This window comes from Lolium rigidum, chromosome 2, assembly GCF_022539505.1.
Source record: "Lolium rigidum isolate FL_2022 chromosome 2, APGP_CSIRO_Lrig_0.1, whole genome shotgun sequence".
NCBI lineage: Eukaryota > Viridiplantae > Streptophyta > Magnoliopsida > Poales > Poaceae > Lolium > Lolium rigidum.
Window position 1 is genome coordinate 86,016,304 of NC_061509.1, and position 18,103 is coordinate 86,034,406.

The window sequence follows — 18,103 nt, forward strand, 5'->3', positions numbered from 1 at the left end:
GCCGCGCTCGTGGTGAGTGGATTGAGCCTCGAGCCGAGACTTTTCTTACTTTTTGCAGCTCAGGAAAACGAACGGAGTCCTAGACGGACACGTCGCAGTTAGTCGGTTCGGGTCGCTCCCGGATCATGGGCTATCTGTAACCGACTCGAAACGTTCGTGCGACGTGGGCGTGGCCCATGTTGCCTAGGGTTTCCCGAGCCGCCTATATAATCTCCTGCCCGGCTACCGCAGAAATATATCGAATACACGAGTTAGGGTTTCCACCTCTCTCTGCTTGCGCCGCCATTGTAGCCTACTCCATCCCGCGCGCCGACGTGCATCGGCGAACGGGAGAGCAGGTCTCCGGGAACCGCTCGTCCTTGCGATCCTGTACGGGAGAGGGCGAATTAGGTTTTTGGGAAGCGCTCTGCGCGACTGCTCAAGCTCTTCATCACAGGTCGCCTTCCGTCCAAGTCGGGCGGTGCTGCCTACCATCGTCTTCAACGCTGTCTACTTCGACCCGTCGTCCCTGTCGTTAATAACGTTGTCATCAACAACGTTACTGCTACGACATCATCTGCTACACCTCCACCGCCACCTCCACCAGATCGGTACGTGCGACATATCTCGATCTGTTTAGCGATGGATGTTTTACCGTTTGTGCTGCTGCTACTCATGTTGATTAATGCATCTAGTATGTTCGAGTTTCACATGTTAGTAGTAACTGTCATCATGTTTTATATTCTGGAATTAATCATGGAAATTGTGCCTAATTATCCAACAAGGTTTTGGTCGGATAGGTGTCCGTTCGAAGAAAAAACCATTGGTTTGACTTTCAGCAGCTAAGGCTTCTTTAAGAAAAACATAGAGTTAGTGCTCGCGTGAACAAATTCTTAAGTATGCTAATTCTTAGACTACCCACAATGGGAGTATCATGCATTTCATGCATGCAAAATGCTGATGTGGCAGTGCAATTAAAGATGAGAGAGAGTACTAGTATCATATAGGTGGATACTGTATCATAGCACATACTACTAGAAAAATTAATGTCAAGTAAATTGTACATATATTTGCATTTAGATTCTTCAAAAATAATTAATATATAGAGGTTATGATACTAGTATTTGATACCATGCATTGTGAAGATAGTAACATGTAGTAGTATCATACACATGATACTTCTATATGATACTATGCATTGTGATTAGTCTTAAGTATTTCACATTGGTTAGGAAATCTTGCAACATTTTTCGAATTTTATCATAAAATTAATCATGCCCAAGGCGGATTGGACCGAAAAACCAACCAAGAAGTGCCTAACAGGTCCTGTGAATTATGGAAACCATGCGGCCCCATATTAAAAAAAAACATCCCAGTGTCGTACTAGTTGATATAAATTTTTACAGACACCGTCTATATATCTAATACCCTAAAAGTGGAAGTGCATAATAAACATAGGCCGACACAATCATAACTGTAAAAACATGAGTTGCAACGAATTCCATCCTTCATTGAACATACACCATAATAATCTGCGGCCAAAAAAATTAGAAATTTAAGTCAAAGTGCACATTAATTAACATAATAAAGAAGCACATCAGCATGAAAGTTGTCAATAACATTTCCATGGAAACATATACTACTAATAATTTGTAGATAGCTAGTGGCAGCCTCTTTAGTATTTGTATGGAAGAGTGCATGAGCATTGCTATTGACAGATGGTAGGATACCGTGATGCAATAATATCAAAGTACGTCTTTGCCTATATACATACTCCCTCCATATCGGATTAATGGGCAATTATGCACTTCGAGAAACAAGTTTGACTACAAATTTAGTTAAGAAAATATGAGATATATGCCACAAAAATTATACCATTAGATTCATATTCAAAAAATATTTCTAATAATATAATTTTTGTGATAGATATCTTATATTTTATTGACCAAATTAATAATCAAACTTGTTTCTCGAAGTGCGTATTTGCCCATTAATTCGGTATGGAGGTAGTATTATTTATTTGACCACACTCTCCTACTTTACCTCCATGTTGAATCAAACAAAATAGTGGGTGAAGTCACGCGGCTGAGAATTAATTATACTCCCTCTGTTCTAGTTTGTAAGTCACAATTTTTGAATATCTTGGCCCAAGGTACTAGCTGATTGGGTCTCATTTTCTCTCTCTCATTGGTGCATGCAGCCCCTTTCTCTCCCTCATTGATGCATGCATTCTCTTTCTCTTCCTCATTGGTGCATGCAACCTCTTTCTCTCCCACATTAAATAAAATTATGCCTAGGAGGTGGGGGTTATGAGACAAATAGTTTTTGAGAATATGACTTAAAAACTAGGACGGAGGGAGTACTCTCTTCCAAGAACATATATAATACCAACGTGGCTGAGAATTATTTTGCATAATATAAATTTATACTTGATTGCAATATTACGCTCCAAATAATTTTGTCCACTGCAAAATAATTCTGACATTGATTACCTTCTCTGTCTAACTAGACAGCAGTAGAGTAGCTGCAAATTTCGTTTGACGTTTCTCCAAGTGTACGATCAGGCTTCACCTGCCCAATGTTGTCTTGCTGAATCTCACTTTGCAGCGTATCTTCATTCGCCAGAGTTGTTGTACTAAATCAAGCAACAAAGTCAGGTAATAGTACTGTTGTTATCTTTAATTTTGGATATTATAAAATGCAGTTGAAGTAAACTGGAGTGTATCTACCTACACATATATAGTAATTTTTATTCTAATTGGCTCAGAGTTTCAGCCTTGGACGTATGAACAGAATATTAATGATAGATTGTTGTCTCATATATCCCCCTTTGGATAGATTTTACAGTGCACTTAGTATATATAAACCCTAATTTTGAAAACTTGCTGTATTCTCTATCATCATGAAACTGTTGTCCCTAAAAAGAAGATTGAAAACTATGTTACCCAGAGGTAACAAGGCTATTAATAAATTAATTAAACTATGAATGCAAGGCTGTTCGAAAAAAAATGTAGACCATATGTAGAACATACATACATACCCTGATAGTAAAATGGATATTTCTTAGAGATTGAATAATTCGTAAAACATGTTAATTAAGGTGTAGTTTTCTCTGAAATATGCATACCTTGGTGTAGCAGTCTCCAAGTAGTGCATGTAAACTGCAAGGTCGTACCAAAGGAGGGCCACCAAGGCCAGTATCAAGAGCAGATGGCACAAGACCGCGAGGATCTGGGATATGAGGCATAGCGCAGGAGAAATTATCATCCAGGGGAAAAGAGCGGACACTGACCATACCATCAGCTCTTCGTCTCTGACGGGAAATCCTTCCGTGAGAATGAATAGCCAGAAGGCAGCATGGATCCAGCCAAAATATGAGAGGAACATAAGGATGTCCAGCTCGTCAGTCATGGTCGCAACATACAGAAAGAACGCCATGGACATAGTCCAGACCAGCACCGCAAAGGGTGCTGAAGTATAAAGAATGAGGTTAAGTTCTTTGACACTGTCGGTAGGGCGGGAGGGCATAGGTAAGGCGTGGATACAGCCATGGAGATGGGCACGCTGGTGGCGCGAGCAGCAGCGGCAGCTGAGACGGCAGCGACCTCGGCGGCAGCTTGCCTTTCCCCAATGTCTTTTTGTGGGAGGCTTTGAGCGGGTTGCGTCGGCAACTTTTCTTCACTTCCGGCAGGCGGCAGCGCCTTTGCCTGCGGCAGGGGAAGCAGCCATGGTGACGGCCACGTCGGCAGCGCTGGACAACTAGGGTTTGGATCTGAAAGAAGTCCATATAAACCCCCTAAGTATTGTGTTTGGGGTGCTAACCCCCCCTAACTATTAACTAGGACAAATAACCCCCCTAAGTATGCAATACCACTATACCAGTCAAATTACCGCCCATACCGGATTTGGCTGTTTTGCAAGTGGTTTTAGTCTACGTGTACAAGTGGTTTTAGCCAAGCGGATTCTGGTCCGGTTGAATCTCTCGTGGTCTTGGCTGTTGTCGACGAGATCCGATGATTGGCGGCAGAAACAGGGCCGGCCCTGACCCATGGCAGCCATGGGCGGCTGCCTAGGGCCCAGGCCGTTGGGGGGCCCAAAATTGGGGTTTTTGTTTACTATGGACTGAAAAAAAAAACGATAAAACAAGACTCTAAGCGGACAGGGCCAGCTAAAAAAGATGCGAGAAGTAAGAGTAGCTCATGTCCCGATCAGTTCAATCCAACTCCGATTTGCAGTCTCCCACGACCACGAGGCCACTGCTTGGCAGCTTCCCTCAATCGATTCCCTTAAAAAACATAGACGTCGATTGAGTGTTCAGTCGGTTTGTCTCTAGTCTCGCCGATAGTTTGGCCTGACCGCTCGTCTGTTCGTCTCTCGTCTCGCCGATCGCCTAGCCCGACTGTCCTGCTGCCTCATTATTTCTCTCTCGTCTCTATGTGACTGTGTCTCTTAGATTACCTCGCCTCGCCCGACCTGCCAGCCGTCCTGCACCTCCGTGAGTTCATGATTAAATCTCTTGTCTAATTCTTCATCTAATCCATGACTTATTTATTTTACTGGAGTTCTAATTTGATGTAAATTTCTTCATAATTATAGGTGTTATAATGACAAAACAATTATTCCGTGATGCAAAAAAAGAGAAAGCTAGATAATCAATTTATTGGAACGCAAAGAGGTGCTTTGAATAAGTATTCTCCAATGATATTCGGTGCTTCGAAGAACCATTTTTGCGAAGCATTGAAGCGCAATTGTGTATGGAGTCCTTGGTTTTATTTGAGGTAATTAAACTAGTAGAAAATATTTTTATATTTTCCTACCATTTTGTTGTTATTTCTATCAGATATGCATATAAAGTTAAAGTAGGCGTATATATAGTTATATATCTAGTCATGCGTACACATATGTTAGTCTTAAGGGACCTTTTTCTTGACTTCGCCCAAGGGCCCTGAAAAACATAGAGCCGGCCCTGGGCAGAAATTGATGATTCGAGGGTGGCTTAGACTGGTCGAGTTCCCGTGCCACTCCTCCCTCCCATAGCGCGCCGCTCTGCTCAATCGCCAGGTGACCGTCTGTCCGACGGCAGGAAGCTGGAGAGGCACTGGCGTCGCCCACGAGACTGCCTCCACCAGATTGAGTATGTGCATCATCGCTAGGTGACTTCGCCTTGCAGCCCGAGACCTTGGCGTCGACAAGCAAGCGCTGGCCACCACAGAGAAGCGATCTCTCAGATCAGATGCGTTGGTGCTCAATCGAGGTTCAGAGCGACGGCCGCCCAAGAAAGGTCTTCACCGTCGACGACTTGCTGGCGAGGCTGTCATCGGCCACGATGCGGGTTCGGTGCATGACGAAGCCGCTAGTCTGCTGCCGGTCGCGGTGGCCGTGCGCTGGTCACTATGCGTGACTTCCACGGGAGCTGGTTGTTAAACCGAAGATAACTGAAGCTCAAGCTTCAGATAAGCACAGACCAAGTCCACCGCACTGAGTCCACCGCATCCAGATATCCATGCAGTGCGTGCATGGCGTGCGTGCGTTTAGTCAGGATCTCAACTGAGTTAGTCAGCTCATGTGTGCGTGTGTTGTTAGCCATCGATCCGGCAGCTGAAGAAGATGGCCAGGTAGCCCTTGACGCGTACCGCTGGGACGAATTGGGGAGGAGCTCTCACCTCTCTGATTCCTCTCCCGTCGGGGACGAAACGGGGATGAGCTCCAATCTCGCTGAATCGGGGACGGCCGCGGCGGATGCAAACTTTCTGATTCCCAGTCGCATTCCCGCGAGATCCAATGTGGCGCAGTGGTTTACCGTTGCAGCGGAGAGACGAGAATAACAGAGCGACGCTGTGTGCAGGAGAGGAATTTCTGCGGGAGAGAGGAGCGAAGCGAAGAGGAGCCGGCGAGCGGCCCGGTGCAGTGCGGCCAGTCACCAGACAAGCGCCGGCTGGCTGAAACCACTTGTACAGGTGGACTAAAACCACCTGCAAAACAGCCAAATCCGGTATGGGGGCAATTTGCCTGGTATTGCATACTTACGGAGGTCATTTGTCCCAGTTAATAGTTAGGGGGGTTAGCATCCCAAACACAATACTTAGGGGGTTATGTGGACTTCTTTCGATCTGAAAGAAGTCCATATAAACCCCCTAAGTACATGAACGATGGAGAAAGCCTATTAGTAGTATATAATACAAGGTGTGCTACTGAATCCTGAAACCTTGCCAAACTCTGAAAACCTGCCAAATTTTGGTAACTTTCAGAGTTGCCAAATGTTGGCTAGCGAAACTTTGCTATCAACCGAATATTCTATATAACTGTTATGGCATGACACCAGTTTACGGCTGCTCGGGATCGATGCGGATAGCTTTTTTAGACGGAAGGCTCGAAGTGAGCCCGGCTTTGAATTAACGAAGCCATCAACCGGCCAGGAGTTACACCAAGATTACAACACACATGCGCCAAGCGCACAACCCAAACCGCAACAAAAGACAACATAGAAAAGCAAGCCGAAGCGCCATATGATCTAGGAAGAGGGAGCCTTGTCTTCTGTTGCACCGGAGCGATCGCGGCCGTGTCCACGCCAACAAACCTCCACCGCACCAAGACTGCAACTCAAGGGGGAACTCAGCGACGGGCCGGCCACCTGGCAGAGCTTGAGGAACCAAAGGAGGGAGGGTCTTGCGGCGACGCCTCCAAGAAGGTGAATGGCACAAGAATGCGTCATCGTCGTCGGCAGAGAAGGTCCTGCAAAGTTTTCACCCAGACCCGAGAACCACCACCCATGGAGCTCAGGCTAGGTCCAGACCAAACACACACCATCATCCCCTGGCATTGGGATACGCACACCGGCAAGAGCTGCGACCAGATGCCGACCTAGCAAAGCCCCCCAAGGCGCTAGGAAGGAGATCAGCTACCGCAGCAAACCGTGTAAAAGCAGCCAGGCCGACGTTGTGAGAGAGCTGCGACACCATCGAGAGGTCACACGGTGATCCACAAGGCACTATCAGAGGAGCTTACACGAAGCGAGGCCTCCAAGAGGAGCAGATTGAGACGGAGGGATGGAATCCATCATTTCGAACAGGAGGGCCATCATCGGGACGCCTTCAACAAGGGAATGACACCCGCAGGTGACGCCGACGCCGGCACAGGCCAGAGCCATGCGCAGCTTTCGCCGAGGTCCAAACCTGGATAGAAAATCCGGACGCCGTCGCGAGGACGTAGAGCGAACAAGGCGGAGATCACTGCCGCGCCTCTAACCTAAGTCGCACTATGAGCAAGCCCCAACTCGACTCATCCGCAGGAAACACGTGCTGGCTGGCGGAGGGTTCGGCCAAACCCTTCTCTAGGCGTCCAAGACCCTAGATTGGCGGCACCACGAAGTCCACCATCCCCAGCGCGGGAGCACACCTGCACAAGCACGACCAAATTGGTCGGAGGGAGAAACAGACCGCAGCCGTCGGAGGAGCTGCAGTACTGAGCCAGCCCAAGGACCCCCGTCCCAGATAGCTAGCAAGGACGTCGCCCCAGCGACTCCAGGACGTCGCCCGCAGCGACGAAGGACTGCCGGACTCCGACAGCCCCGAACGGCCAGGGTTAGGTCTAGGCCCGCCTGGCCCAGAACCAGCCCGAAAGCAGCCGGCAAGAGACAGCAGAGGTGGCGCGTCGGGCACGCAGCCGCGCACCCCGGGCCACCCTGAGCTCGAGCGGATCCGGCCAGGCCCTGCTAGGCCCAGATCTGGGCCCACAAGCCCAGATCCGACCAAAGCCGCCGCCGGCCAGGGCACCCTGCCGTCGGGCGAGGCCACAGCAGCGCCGGCCGCCGTCCACACGGCCCCCAACGGCCGGAGCTGCGCCGGACCGGGAGGTTGCCGGCGAGCCTCCTCGCGGCTAGGAGGGGAACCGCCCCGTCGGGCCCTCGAAACGCGCGGAGGAAGGGAGATCCGCCGCCGCCAGCACCGCCGGGGCTTTGCCCGGCGGCTCCCGCCGGCGGCGGCGGGCGGGGAAGGAGGAGGGGGCGGGCCTGGGGGGGAGGCGGAGGCGCCCCGGCCGCCCGACGGGGAGGGCGACGGGAGCGGGGTCGGGGGAGCCTCCTTCTGTCTCTGTCTGTTTTCGCCTCGATGCGGATAGCATACTACAGTCGAATATGAAAAATACAAGTACAACCTTTTTTACATGATTTCCGGTTGTGTTGCCACCGAGCAAGGTTGGAATTGATGTGTTCCTTTTAAAAGGAGACTGGGAGTTCGTCAGCGACTGGTGGCCGGACTTTCTGATATTGTGCCGTCAGAACACCCTATCCACTATTAATTGTTAGTGATCGAGTAGCGTTTATGCTTCCCAATTCCACTCCTGTCATTTTTTTTTACTTTTGATGGTGAGTTTTCTAAGACAGTTTTCTTTGAATATTTTACGCAATCGCCTCAAAATGCACATTTTCCCCTCCGTGTTCATCCAATTTCTATGACCATGCATGTCACTTCAAGTTTTTAGTTTAAATGCACTCCCAAATAATCAGGACATTGTATGTTTATCGTTTGCCATGCCTCTTCAGAAGGTCGAGGGATTTTTGCCTAAGAAGCCGTGCGCCTTGCATTGCTCGTCCAGAGGATCAATGGTTGTTTTGTCCTTGTGGTAGTTCGACTTGGTGAGACGGACTGGGCATATTAGCGTTTTGAAATAAATTTTGTTCTGGGGCAGCTAAATATTGAAGTGGGCGGATGACATATTCCGGACATATCACTTGAACATCATAGGAGCGCTTCTACAATTGATTTTATGTGGCTCTACTAGACCATGAAAGCGCGCGTTGCCGCGCCCGTCAATATTTATAGAAAAAACGCCTTTTGAAAATTAAAACCATACGAATGATTTGTCTACTTGGATTCAATTATTTTAGTTAAATTTTTCATATTGTTAGCTGAAGATAATGGCTTGTTATGAGTTTGGTTACCCCATCGAATAATAACTAATCCATTCTCGAAGTGGAAAAAAAAAGGTCGCAATGGTTGTCTGTTTATAAATGTAAGGCACACATTTTAAAGAGGACAACGATGGATATTCAAGAACATAAGGATATGCAGAAGGCAGATTGCAGACACATCATCACTGTTTAATACTACCTCCGTCCCGGTGGATTAGGCCTACGCGTATCCGTAGATGTTCAATTTGGCTAACATAATACAAATTATAGAACATAAAAATTATACCATTAGAATCTATAACACCTGAGCTTTCTAATGATATATGTTGTAATATACAACTTGTATTATGTTGGTCGAATTAACAACCTAATAATACACGTAGGCCTAACCCACCAGGACGAAGTGAGTACATACCTTTGATAAAATACAAAATCAATTTACTAAACTTGGAAGGTGGAACTGTCTATGTTTTGTATACAATAAGATTTGAGTATTTCTTACTGTTATTTTGGGATTCAAGCAGCCTTTACTGTTACTCAACAATCATTACATAATCCACAAAGGGAAGAATAAAAATTGGATGATTATCTAGCCAAAAGAAAAGGTTAATAATGCACAGAAATTCATCTCTCAGGCTAGGGTGGAGAATTCTCGGTAAATCAAAGCCGCTGGTCCAAGATTTGCTTCTTCTATGCAATAAACTAATATCAATGCTGGAGTCAGAATGGATAATAAATTTCTGGCAACAAATACATCGTGCTAGCCATACACAATTGCTTGAATTTCCGAATGAGCACTTCCATGGTTCTCTTGTATGTCAAAAAGAGACTGAAAGATTCTCACTGATAGAATCTAGGTACAAAGTTATACCACGTATTGGAGGTTTTATAGTATACCCTGAGGGAAACCAACAGAAGTTAAATAAATCATAAGCGTCAAAATGAGGCTCTGACATAAGAATGACCAATACAAGCACTGCAATCAATTCAGTAACATTTATTAAATTTCCATAGAGAAGCAATGCAAATAACTTCTACAACCTCTTGTCGTATTGAAGTCCAATGTATATATTCTAACATCCATTTTCAAAAGATTTTTTCTCATTTACAGTATGCTCTCTTCAAGATTACTGTAACCACTTCATATAAATGAACTTTTTTTTCGCGAAAACGCAAAAGACTTGCGTTTCGATGCATTGATAGATAGAACGAAAGGTTATATGTACATGTCCATGAGAGGACGAGCACCCCGCACTACAACTCGACCCAAGAAAGGAGACCTAGTCTAGGGGAGGAGCTGGCGGACACCCCGGGCTCCCGCGTTCGCCCACTGTCGCGCTTCGGTCTTGATGTCGCCGAGCAAGGAAGGCACTGAAGGCTGTGCGTTGTCAAAGATCGCAGCATTCCGGTGCTTCCAGATCCACCACGCCGTGAGCATGATTATCGACGATGTACCTTTACGCAACTGGCGAGGGGCGGTACGCACCACCCTCGACCACCACTCCGCGAAGTCCCCCTCTGAAGAAGGAGGTCCAGAGGTGGATCGGATCCATGAGAGGACCTCGAACCAGACCGTCCTGGAGAATGAGCACCCAGTGAGAAGGTGCGTCATAGTCTCCTCGGATTGGTCACACAGCGGGCATCTGGGCGCATGTGGTAAACCACGACGCGCCAGCCTCTCACCCGTCCAGCGATCTCGTCAAGACAGGCCAACCATATGAAGAACTTCACCCTAGGGGGCGCCCAGGATCTCCAGTTCAGCTCCCATGATGGTGAGGTGATCCCCCCCTGAAAGAGGGCCTCATAGCAAGAATGAGAGGTGTACTGGCCATCCGTCGTCCAAACCCAAGTCATCGTGTCCTGCTCCTCCGAAAGCTGGAAATCCCTCAGCCTGCTCCATAATTGCACATATTGCCATAGTGCAAGGGCACTGGGTGCTCCAGTTATGTCGGGGATCCAAGTGCGGTGTACCAGTGCCTGACGCACCGTACGCACCTTCCTGCGCCGCTTAGGGACCAGCGCGTACACCTCCAGCGCCAGCTCCTTGATGGAACGGCCGCCCAACCATCGGTCCTCCCAGAAGAGAGCGGACTCTCCATTGCCAACCCTCATCGTGGTGGAGGCTGCAAAGATATCCAACTCCGCCTTCGAGAACTGCATGTCCAGCCCATTCCACGGGCGCAGGGGATCAGTGCGCATCCTCCACAGCCAGCGCACCCTAAAGCTTATGGCCATACGTGCCAGGTCGGGGATCCCCAGCCCGCCTAGGTGCAGCGGTCGACACACCCTTGCCCAGTTCACGTAGCAGTGACCTCCATTGGCCTCTGCCCGGCCCACCCAGAGGAACCCTCGCAGGATCTTGTTGATCTGCTTGAGAGTCTTTTTGTTCAGGGCTAGAACCGTTAGCTGGTGCAGCGGGATTGCCGCCAGCACGGCTCTAATCAGCGCCAAACGTCCGGCTTGCGGCATCATGGACGCCCGCCACGTCGGCAGCTTGTCAGCTAGCCTGTCCACAAGCGGCTGGAAGGTCTCGGCCGACAGACGCCTTGTAGACAGGGGAATACCCAAGGACTTCACCGGGAAAGGCGCTAGTTGGCACTCCATGTGCGCCGCCTCAGCCTCCTCCTCCGAGCATGCAATCGGGGACACCGAGCATTTTGCGAAGTTGGTGCGTAAGCCGGAGGCCTGTCCGAACAGCTCCAAGATGCCGCGTACCGCACTCAACTCTGCGTCGTCTGGGTGACAGAAGATCACCACGTCATCCGCATAGAGCGACACAGAGGTCGCCAGATCCCGCCGCGCCAACCGTCGCAGCACACCCAGCTCATATGCCTTGGCAAGCACCTTGTTGAGCGAGTTCATCACTAGGACAAACAACTTATTTAAGAATAATTTAAATTACTATCATTGAAAAGTTCAAGGGTAATCCTTCAGGACAGGGTATCACAGTAGTGAATCTTTCATTGTCCTATGAAGTACCAAGAAGAATGGACAATTTCGAGCAGCCACGTGTTTTCAAACAGTTCACTTACTGATGAGGAGAAGACAGTTTGGATAACATGGAGTAAATCCCGGCATGCATGCAGCTGCAGATCAGTTGTATACCCCAAACCTTAGATAAAAGGGTTAAGTACACAAAGTTAGAAGCAGTCAAAGTATGAACTGGGAAATATGCACTAATCAAGATGACAAAGAAATTGTTGTTTGTACAACTGCCTCACGTCCAGGATCCCAGACAAAAATTAACACTGAAATGCAAGCCCTAGCTATATGGGATTAGTGAGCTAAGTGGGTTGATCTATTAATTTCCTACCAGGAATTGAGTCACTGTAGTACATAGATATATAAACATGGAACAACACCAATAACAAAATATATTAGATTCTAACATTAATAATAAATGAAAAAATGTGTTAACAAATATCAGTGGGATGGGTTTATAAGGCTTCGTTAGACGCAACATCAGGAACGACCAGAACAAGATATCGAATAGTTCTAAAAATATCACTCGACTGCATTAGCCTCAGAATATAAGTTCCCCTAGTTGTTTAGGTTACGTAATCTAATTGCTGATGAGTTTAGCATGGTTGCCTTACATATACTTTAATAAAGACCAGAACAAGATATCAAATAGTTCTAACTCTGGAAATATAAGTTCCCCTAGTTGTTCACGTTATGTAATTTAACTGCCGATGAGTTTGGCATGGTTGCCTTACTTCAATTTTAATAAAGCAGGTTGTGTGCATTATTTTGATGTAGAGGCCGGGGATTCAACCTTCTTTTTGGAAAAAACACATAGAAAATATCAGCTAGCACAGAATGTACCTGTGATGAATCAAATGGCATGGCGAATAGCAAGAACACATCCGCTAAGCCTAAACTCTTTGCAGTCTCAGCATGATGATAATTCATATCATTTAGTTTGTTTAGATGTCAGAGATAACTAAAATGGTAAAAAGAAAACTGTATTCAAGCAAACATTGTAAACGCATAAATAAAGATCCACAATAAGACCATACCAAGCTAGCTTGTCAAAGTCAAACAATATTTTCTGAACCATTGCTATCAACAGGCTTACATGGGTGGTACTCTATGGAACACCTGCATACAGCGGTACTTGGATATTTGTTTGGCTGACAATTTAGAATTTTTTTTTATAAGAAGCCATACAGATGTAGGAATTATAATGGCGAATTAGTACAAAAATCTTGAATGCACTGACCAATTAGAAGAGAAGGGCACGTGAATAAAACATGATACGTAAGAACTTTCCTGCAATATAACATATATGCATAGGGTTACATCAGTTACACTTTTTTTTTCATTAAAGAGAACTTGACACGCAACATGTCAATAAGAAAATTTGGAATATCCCTACAGGAAATAGGCAGAGAGAATCTCAAGTACCGGAAACAAGCTATCACACTCATGGTGTGTAAATTCATTTGGTCTCAAATTGGGAAGACCTGACAACCAAAAACTGCATAGGAATCATATGAATAACAAGATCACATTTTGTTTATCCTACCCAGTCATTAATAATCACCGCGTAGATGTACAATTGAAAGCTCGGTTCATTGCATCCTTACTCAGCTGGACACTGTCATATGCATTATTCCAACTTGTGCAGCACCCTCGCATGAATCAGGATTCAGGAGTAGCTCCTAAGAAAATCAATAAACTACAATGTTACTCGAAGAATCAGAGATGGAGGCATAACTAAATCTAAATAACACCATCGAGATGCTCGATTGCCAAGCACAAAATCTAAAAAACTCACTGAGACTACGGCCGCAAGCACAAGAATGGGAGATCGGGACGAACCTGACATCCGCATGCAGAAGCCGGCGTAGTATTCGCCGCGCCGGGGGCACCCTGTTCCGCTGACACCATTACAGCCTTCTTCTCCGTCTGCATGGCAAACACGAGACCAATTGGTAAGAGCGAATAATCCGATGGGACCTGGTCACTACAGCGATATTAAGAGACATCCCAGCATTGGAAGAAGGTAGTGCCATAGGGGAGCAGAGGAGCATTGTCACAATTCTTATTCAGGGTGTTGATCAGAAAATCACTCCGTGCAAGGAAATAAAGTAGTGAGATGGAATCAGCATTAACAAAAAAAAGCATGATCTTCACCCTCTAATCCCTACAAAACCAGAATGATGCCCCGGGGAACATAAAGATAGTACAGAGTAGATCAAATTCGAATCCATGTTTTAAAATTACCAAGAAATATACATTCATCAAGGACTACAAGACTCAAATCTGGAATATCCTCAATTCCTCATAGTGTACGTAGTAACAACTTAAAAAAAACATGCAGAAATATAGAGAACACATCCCGTTCATGTTGAGAGTAAGGAGAAGGAAAATAGTTGGTTTCGTGGCTTGTACTTATGCAGACAACTGATAATAAAACCTCGCCTAGGTCATGCACATAGAAAGTATGTAGTAGCAGACAGTATGAAGCTAGTTTAAAGGAGAAGGACAAATAATCTCAAAAGAATATGTCAGCAAATGTACCTGTCCGGCAGCCATTGTGAAATAATAATAAATAAAGGTCACACTGGTGAGATGAATCCGGGAATAATAATCTGGAAAATAGGATGATGACAATCCCTGTAAGAAGAAAGCAAGCAAGAATATGTTCGTTCGGTACATAATTTTCGCTATAGTGTAACCAGATATAAAGAACATGATATCAGGAAAGAAGAAAGCCCAACCTAAGCAAGCAGCATCTCAGATTACTAATGGGACGTCCAATGTGAGATGGGTGTAGTGAGGAAAGACGTTGGCTGTGTCCACATATTTATACATGAAAGAGAAGGGAGAACTGAGAGTAACGCTCGAATTAATGGTTCCAAATTACCAGCGTTATGAATCGATCATTACGGCGTTACCAGCGTCATGAATCCATGATTACGGCGGCATGAGGTACAATTAACCCGTGTAAAAGGAGAACCGGTCTTTTGATCCGGATGGGCTTGGTGCCGTTTTTGCGATTCCATTCATCGGAGCCCACTCGACGGCCTGAAGCGGGAGGCAAGGTTCGTCGGCGGCGAAGCCGGACGAGTAAAATAGTTGGTCAACGCTAATCTAAAAATCCGGGTGAAATTAAACCGAAAATTCGTTTAATTTGCGTCTGAAATTAAAGTGCAAGATCGTCAATTTCGTACGTACCTTCGCTCTTCAGGTAGCACGCGTCGCAGGCAGAGGAAGAACATAGGCGGAGGTGGAGGACAATTTGGGGGATGGAGGAGAAGAGGAGTACAGGCGTAGGGGAAGACTATTTTTTTTTCCGCTGCAACCGGTATGTTCGAAGCCCAAATCATAGGCCCATAAACCGTTTTGGGGCCCAAATTTTGTGCTGGTACCTAACTAAATTTTGGGAGTAGCAGCCCTATAACGAAAATGGGCCTCTACGACAACAGAGAGGCCTTTTTAACGGGAATAGACGCAGGTTCGGGTATGAGAAGCCCGTTCGGATCGATCTGATCCGTCAGATTCGCCGATCGGACGGCCAGCAAGCTCTAATCGCTGTGGAGAGGTCATACTAGTTCCATTATACTGTTAACTAATGACTTTAGATGGCTAAGAGGTTAACACTTGACAATAATTCAAATATCATGTGTTGCTTCAGTTCAATATTTGTTGCTTCAGCACTCCAGTGTCCGGTTTTAAATTAATAATGCACATAAGGTTTGTTACATAGATGCTGACAACTTACAAATATGCTGTGAGCTTATCTCCACTAATATAAAAAGAGAGAGAGGGGCAGATCCAACTAATCTGAGCCCTACATTCACGATATCTAACGTCCCAAAATCATCCAATGTTGAGAAGCTCAACGCGTTGAGCGCCCTGTCTCCACTAATCCTCTCTTCGCTGACCCCATCTTTGCAAAAAGAAAACCGCCGCCTCATAGAAACAGATCATCTCCTCGCCGTTGCTCCGCCGGCGTCGCCCCTACCCAGCCTCTCCAGCGGCGTGAGTCGCAGTTCTTGCCGGCGGAACGCGCCTCCGCACCTTCTGCCCCACGCCTCCACGAATCCCTTCTCCGCCGGCATGAGTCCCAGTACCTTCACGACCTCCGTCGCGAACCTCCGACCTAAACTTCCCAGAGCACGGAACCTCTCTGCCGTCGAGCCGCCAACAGCCTCCCGACCGACAACCTGATGGCGGCCTCCCCTGCGAAGTATCCTCCTAGGCGAAGCCTACTCCGGTGGTCCACGACGGCCGCCCCATGTTCTGCTGCCCCGCTCCCCATGCCGGGACAAAGCCACCACCCATTATTGCTCCACGGGGAGCCGACGTTGCCGTCCCCACGACATATCAGATCCCCATGGTGAGGAGAATCTCTTTTGATCATACTATCATATAGGATTGACATTCTACTGAAATCACTGAATGCTGGAATAATTCGTGAGGCACCTGTACTTGCATGTGGCTGCCATTAGTGAACAAGAGATTAGGCTCTCGATCAGAGGTACACGAATTCATTGACCACTTAAGGAAGAGATTAGGCTCTCCGGTCAGAGGTGTAGATCATTGGTATATGTTCTGTAACATATTAGTACCTCCAAGCTCACCAACAGTATGTGTGGTGATGACACTAAGCGATTATGAATGTCTGAACATATTATTATTCAATTATGTCTGAACAGATACTGATACCTGAAGGCTGCTGATGCTTCATGCGGGATTTTTGATGGAAATTAATTCACAGGGATATCAGACTTTATTGGGTTTTGTAGTACAGTTGTGCAGTGCCCTTTTCATCTGAAACTATGCATAGTCCTTATTTTGTTTGGGGGGCGCCAAATATGGATCATTATTCATTAGTAATGTTTCTCACATCTATAATGTTTATCCACAGTAGAAAATGAATCGTGTAGTTAATCTTTTCAGAAAGGTATGTAGTTAATCTATAAGTGTTGCAGTCCATATTAGGTAGTAGAGCCTACACCAATGTATTATTGTTTTTCATTAATATATTGGCTCAGAATGATGTCTAAGTCAAAGTTACCGAATCAACCAACAAGCAGATGAGGGTGTGGCAGTACTGATTCTATTTACTGTTATTAAGAACCATCTGCATGTTCTTTCATAGCAAATTTATGTGCTTTTCTTTTCTTGGTCAGTTCTTGCTAACAGAGGGTTGGTTTTGTTTAGTTGTTTATTTTCAGAAATCTTGATATGCACAGACAAGAGATGAGCAAGTGAAGAAAAATGTTATTGTTCATAAGGATTCTCCGAGGGATTGTAAGATTAAATTTTCTCTCTTTTTCGAGAATACACCCTGGAAGGTGTATCAATCATATAGAAGAAGAGGCCAAGACAGCCGGTACAACGCCCAAAGGGCACCACGATACAAACGCAACGCCACACGACTAACAGCTACCCGCACAAGCTAACCGGAAAGGACACGCCTTGCATCGTCCCCCGCCAAGAATGGCGAGGAGGCGAAGCACAGAGCTTCTAGACCGCGTCACGGCCCGAAGAGGGAACTCTATGAGGTCGACCCCAACTCCAAGATGACCCAAGCCAACGCAACCGTCCACCCAAAAGCGCCTAAGGGTCGGCGAGAGAACGGCGGGACCGAACCGGACCAGAGGTGGCGACGACCAAGAAGAACCGATGACGGTGTACATAGCGCCCCGAAGCTCCCGCTCTAGGCGGCGGCCGACAACGACTCCGAGCAGGTGCACCGATAGCTCCACGAACCACCTAGACGACGCCTCCAAGGAGGGGAACGACGCAGCTGCGCCGCCGCCGCCCGTTCCGATGACCGGAACTAGGGTTTCCCCTGGTAGTCGGGAAGGGGAAGCACGGACAGAGCCACGACGACGCCTCCAAGAAGGTGACGGCGCCCACGAGCGTCGCCGTCGTCAGCAAAATGCAAGGATTTCTCCCGGCCCTGCCGTCGACCCCAACTCCATCGGACACGCGCAGAAAGGAGCCGCCTTGGCCACACCACCGACGAGAGGCGAGCCATGGCCATCAGCCGAGCAGGATGCGCCGCCAATCGCCCCACCAACACCGAAGACGGAGCTGGGCGGTGGGAATCCCAGCCCGCCGCCGTCTGGCCGGCCGCCGGCACCACCACGGTGCCCAACAACCGACACTGAAGGCGCCACCGCGCTTGCCCACCACCATAGCCAAGATCCAGGCCCGCACAAGCCCAGATGGGCTGGGCGGGGAAGGAGCTCTGCC

At 47.1% G+C, this 18,103-nt stretch overlaps 1 long non-coding RNA gene across 5 annotated transcripts; it reads right to left on the reverse strand.

The window, feature by feature from the left end:
* Nucleotides 1–9,474: 9,474 nt before the first annotated feature.
* On the reverse strand, nucleotides 9,475–15,155 carry LOC124686859. Of its 5 annotated transcripts, XR_006997977.1 has the most exons (9): nucleotides 15,071–15,155; nucleotides 14,783–14,920; nucleotides 14,614–14,685; nucleotides 14,414–14,484; nucleotides 13,712–13,798; nucleotides 13,295–13,551; nucleotides 13,110–13,159; nucleotides 11,920–13,020; nucleotides 9,475–9,785 (listed from the first exon to the last, which is right to left on the reverse strand). It is a non-coding gene; the product is annotated as an uncharacterized LOC124686859 (long non-coding RNA). The 5 variants fall into 5 exon arrangements; XR_006997975.1 differs by having other exon boundaries at nucleotides 11,920–13,159; XR_006997976.1 differs by having other exon boundaries at nucleotides 13,110–13,551.
* Between the last annotated feature and the right edge of the window lie 2,948 nt (nucleotides 15,156–18,103).